Source organism: Crotalus tigris, unplaced genomic scaffold, assembly GCF_016545835.1.
Source record: "Crotalus tigris isolate CLP2741 ecotype Arizona unplaced genomic scaffold, ASM1654583v1 scf7180000017847.2079705, whole genome shotgun sequence".
Lineage (NCBI taxonomy): Eukaryota > Metazoa > Chordata > Lepidosauria > Squamata > Viperidae > Crotalus > Crotalus tigris.
The window spans coordinates 309171-315000 of record NW_024096670.1 but is presented as its reverse complement, the minus strand read 5'-3'; positions in this window follow the sequence as shown (position 1 = coordinate 315000).

Genomic DNA, 5830 nt, shown 5'->3' with positions numbered 1-5830 from the left:
CATTCAGGAGTAGTAACCATTTTTCTTAGCAACTAAACTAAGCAAGATTGTGTTTTGAAGAGAGAGAGAGAGAGAGAGAGAGAGAGAGAGAGAGAGAGAGAGAGAGAGAGAGAGAGACCTTGTCTTTTTTTGATCTTATATTCTCTTTTATTGGCAGAACTAGAACATTTTTTTCCTGACTGGGAATCATGCTGCATGCGGCAGGATCATCATCATTGATTATCTTCAAGCCAGATTACTTGATACCCGATATAAATGCAAAACTGGGTGTTGACATTTGTTGGCTTGCTCTTAGATTTAGATGCTACTTTTCAGCTGGGAATTCAAGGTGGCATAACAAAATAACAGAGCTGGAAGGGACATTGGAGATCTTCTAGTTCAGCACCCAGCTCAAGCAGGAGACCCTACATCAGGGATGTCAAACTCAATTTCATTGAGGGCCGCATCAGCATTGCGGTTGCCCTCAGAGGGCAGGGTGGGTGTGGCCAGGGTGGGTGCAGCCTACTGGGTGGGCGTGGATGGAGTTGGGTGTGGCCTACTGGGTGGGTGTGGTCAGCTCTACATCATTCGCATCAAGGGTGCCTGTGGGGGCCTGGGCAGGAGTGGGACAGATCTGAGGGTCTCTGGCAGAAGGGGGTGGGACCAGGACAAGTGCCAAGGCATGGTCCACTGGAGGAGCCTCACTGTTCCTCTCAGGCCATGTGGTGGTGGGGGGCTTATGGAGCTAAGACTGAATGCATTTCAGCATAGATGGCCACCACAAAATTGTACATTGGCTCCTGGCCGGCCTGGGCCAGGGCCAAGGCACTGAGGGCCATTCCCTCACTGTTTCCAGAATGGCTTCTCAGGCCACATGAAACCGCATCCGGCCCCCGGGCTTTGTGTTTGACATGTCTGCCCTATATCATTTCAGGCAAATTGTTGTCCAATCTCTTTTTAAAAATCTCCAGTGATGGAGCACCCACAACGTCTGAAGACAACCTGTTCCACTGGTTAATTGTTCTCACTGTCAGGAAATTTCTCCTTAATTCTAAGTTGGTTCTCTCTTTGATTAGTTTCCATCCCTTGCTTCTTGTTCTGCCTTCAGGTGCTTTGGGGAATAGGTTGACTCCCCTCTTCTTTGTGGCAGCCCCTCAAATATTGGAAGATTGCTATCATGTCATCCCTAGTCCTTCTCTTTGTTAGACTAGAGACCTTAGACTTACTCAATCCCTGCAACCATTCTTCATATGTTTTAACCCCCAGCCCCTTAACTATATTTATATATGCAGGTCTCTCCTTCTCAAAAGCATACCTTCATATATTTAAAGATGCAGAAAAGTAGTCCACACAAATGTTCAGTCCTAGCAACAGGTCCTTGCTTGTCCCTAGTCCAAAGGGCAAATAAAATATACCCAGAAAAATACATTTCATGAATTGCACACTGGGTGAGTTAGTATAGAGTCTATATGTGCCACACATGGATTTTTTTTTTTTTTTTTTGTTTTACTCTGCCTGGGGAAAACATTTCAAAGTAAAATCCAGTTAACTTATTGTTAAACCACAGGGGGGGTGTTCAGTAATAGCTATGCTGCGCTTTGCCCCTGGAAATTCTTAACAAAAAGTAATTTCAAGAAACTCTGTTCACCAAGCACTGAACTGTTTCATCTTGATCAATGCCTCATTCAGGGTTTAAATATTTTGATTGATTTTGCTAAAGTTAAGGAATGGAATTATTAATAAGTCTGACTGGCTCCAAAGCTTCTTTAAGTAAGCAGTATGAAACCAAGAGTATTTTTTTCCCATGGAAAAGAGGAGAACATACAGGAAAGCAATAGGTCTGACTGATTCTTAATAGAGTTTTGCATCAACATTATTTCTTTTATGATTCCCTTCTCTTCTTAGGCCTTTTTTCTGCAAACACTCTGGACCACTCTTTTACCTTCCTCTACAAGATCTTGGTCTAAGATTCTTTCCCTCTGAGATCCTTTTTGTGCTTAAAGATTAATAGAATAAGAGAATAACAGAGTCAGAAGGGATCTTGGAGGCTAAAGCATATAAGGAACGGCTGCTGGAATTGGGTATGTCTAGTTTAATGAAGAGAAGGACGAGGGGGGACATGATAGCAGTGTTCCAATATCTCAGGGGCTGCCACAAAGAAGAGGGTGTCAAGCTATTTTTCAAGGCACCTGAAGGCAGGACAAGAAGCAATGGGTGGAAACTAAGCAAGGAGACAAGCAACCTAGAACTAAGGAGAAACTTCCTGACAGTTAGAACAATTAACCAGTGGAACAACCTGCCTCCAGAAGCTGTGAATGCTCCAACACTGAAGGTTTTTAAGAAGACACTGGACAGCCATTTGTCCGAAGTGGTATAGGGTTTCCTGCCTGAGCAGGGGGTTGGACTAGATGACCTTCCAACTTTACTATTATTATTATTATTATTATTATTATTATTATTATTATTGATCATCGCACAGTCAGCCAGATGTTCAGACTGGATTTGGCATTTTGTCTACCTATCGAGTCCTTACCCAGAACCTGGAATAGGCAGATGTGGATGTTTGATGGTATTACAGATATCGTCGCAGGATGGAAGCAGTTCCTAGTAAGGCTGCCTTTTGCAATTGACTAATAGTGAATTTGTCAATGCCAATGGTGTTCAAGTGGTGCTCTGGTTGTTTTGGGAATTATTATTGTTGTTGTTGTTATTATTATTATTATTATTATTATTATTATTATTATTATTATTATTCAAACAGGAGACCCTAGTCCAGGGGTAGGCAACCATGCTGGCTCAGGAATTCTGGGAGTTGAAGTCCACGAGTCATAAAAGAGCCGAGGTTGCCTACCCCTGCCCTATACCATTCCAGACAAGTAGCTGTCCAATCTCTTCTTAAAAGCCTCCAGTGAAAAACCCACAATTTCTGATGACAAAACATTCCACAGGTTAATTGTTCTCACTGTTAGGAAATTTTTCCTTTCTAGGTTGCTTCTCTCCTTGATTAGTTTCCATCCATTGTTTCTTGTTCTGCCTTCAGGTGCTTTGCAGAATAGGTTGACCCTCCCTCTTCTCTGTGGCAGCCCCTCAAATATGGGAACACTGCTGTCATGTCACCCCTCGTCCTTCTTTTCATTAGACTAGACGTACCCAATTCCTACAATTTTCTTGATATGTTTTAACCTCCAGGCCCCTAATCCTCTTTGTTGCTCTTCTCTGCACTCTTTCCAGAGTCTCTTTATCTTTTTTTGTAATATATGACCAAAACTGGATGCAGTATTTCAGGTGATTAATCATTATAACAGCTTGTCTCCTGGAGCTGTGGGTTTTCCATCGCTGGTTTTCAAAAATAGACTGGACAGCCATTTGACTGGGATAGTATAAGATCTCCTGCCTTGAGTAGGGAATTGTACTCGAAGACATCCAAGTCACTTTCAGCCATATAATTCTACCATTCTGCAGTCCAAATAGGACTGTCCTATCTAGCAATATACCAGCCTCTTTAGTTTTCTGCTGAAATATGAACCTTGTTAGTGGACCCTGGAGTTGGAACCATAATTTAAAAAAAAAATCATCATGGCAGAAAACACAATTTTCAGAAGTGTGTGGGGAGCATTTTCTAATTTCCTGAGATTCTGGCTATGGCAAATGTCAGATCAGCAAGTATGATTAAGTTCCAAAGAACGATGTAGGCCACCTTGCAGCCAACCAGCTCCTTAAGGCTCCAAGTTGAGTAATTACTTTCAGAGAGCTGTGGCCCATGCCTAGGTGTTCAGTGATTGGTACCTGCCAATCAAATCACCTAAGCAGCTGCAGCAACGTTGAGTGCCAGACCTGGATTGGACTCACGACAAGCCCCATTTCTCGCACCTGCTTGATGTGTAATGTCATTGTTGTGCTCTGTTGGGGATTATTCAGAGAAGGGGAAATTTGCAGGTCTGTCATGGACAAAAAGACTGTCCTATAATTTCTGGGGCTTGTGAGCGTACTGAATTATTAGGGAAGATCATCATGTTTATGGGTTATTAATGTCCAAATCACTCCAAATAGCAGGATTGGGCTGCTTTGGTGAAAAGCAGAGAGGTGCTACTATATGCTGATAGGTGGTCAGTCAACTAAGAAAAAAACAGCACACCTGAAAGCCATGTTGCTCTCCTCTCCCCCAGTCTATTTCTAAGTAGAGCAGCTGGTATCTACAATCTATTCTGTTCTATTCTATTCTGTTCTGTTCTGTTCTGTTCTATTCTGTTCTGCTCTGCTCTGCTCTGCTCTGCTCTGCTCTATTCTATTCTATTCTATTCTATTCTATTCTATTCTATTCTATTCTATTCTATTCTATTCTATTCTATTCTATTCTATTCCATTCCATTCCATTCCATTCCATTCCATTCTATTCTCATTATTCCATTCCATTCCATTCCGTTCCATTCCGTTCTGCTCTGCTTTCTCTGCTCTATTCTATTCTATTCTATTCTATTCTATTCTATTCTATTCTATTCTATTCTATTCTATTCTATTCTATTCTATTCCATTCTCATTATTCCATTCCATTCCATTCCATTCTCATTATTCCATTCCATTCCATTCCATTCTCATTATTCTATTCTATTCTATTCTATTCTATTCTATTCTATTCTATTCTATTCTATTCTATTCTATTCTATTCTATAGAGCTAAGTAGTGTCCAGCCAGGTAAGTATTTACTATACACGGAGAGATTCAGGGACTCTCAGAGCTGCAGATAAGAAATCAAACAACCCAGAAAAAAGCACTCTGATATTGTTGCTGAGACAGTTGAGCATCGCACCACACCATGTTTATCTTTTACCTCTGGGGATTACAAATTATAAGCCACCCTTTTGTCTTGGTGCTGAGTAAACAGCAAGGACGTGTCTTTGAAGCCACTATAAGATGTTCCCTTTTCCTTTCTCTACCTCAGAAAGATGCCTTCAGAAATGTAGAAAGTTGTGTACTCCCAACCAAAGCCCTTAAAAAAAAGGGGGGATGATCTTGGTTCGTGTCTCTTTGAGAAAGCAAGGTTTTATATTGGAAAGGGCATTCTGTATTAAAAGCAAAACACGTGAAGAGGGTTTGCATTCCTTAACCTGACTCGTTCTTGAAATTCTATTCCCCATCTCCATCATGCCTGGCAAGCTCTGCCACATTTAAAAGCTCCCTTGATTGATAACCGTGGGATGCTTTCCTTCCTGAAATCCTGGCTGGAACATGATAGGTGCAATTTGCAAGGACAGATATAGCCAGAAGGTGGCATCTCCTTCTTGCCTTTCCCACAAGGAAGAGAAGCCCCCTCTCATCCTGTGTGTGCCACGGTTATTAATCTGCCACACTGCAAGTGCCTTGAACCTTGCCGTCCCTGGGGACTCAAGGGCTGCGCGTTTCCTTGGCTAGAATATTGAATCGTCCATGGAGAAGGCGGTGTGAGGCTTCTGAAAAATCTCTGCGATGGAGTAAGCCTCCTCCTCCTCCTCCTCCCCCCCTTTTATTCTGCAAATGACTTTTTGAAACTCTGCATTCTGGGCAGAAGGAGCCGCTTTGCTTCCCAGCGCCCTCTTCAATTACCTTTCACATTGATGGAAATCTTTTAACCATTCCTGATACACTGTCTTGTTACTAGGCAGGGGAAAAAAAAAATCCATCTCAAGACTGCCTGGAGTGGAAAAAAGAGGTGTGTGTGTGTGTGTGTGTGTGTGTGTGTGTGTGTGAAAGAGAGAGAGAGAGAGACAGACAGACACACTTACACACACACACACACAAACAGAGAGAGAGATAGAGATAGAGACAGAGAGACAGAGACAGAGGGACAGAGGGACAGAGAAAGAGAAAGAGAAGG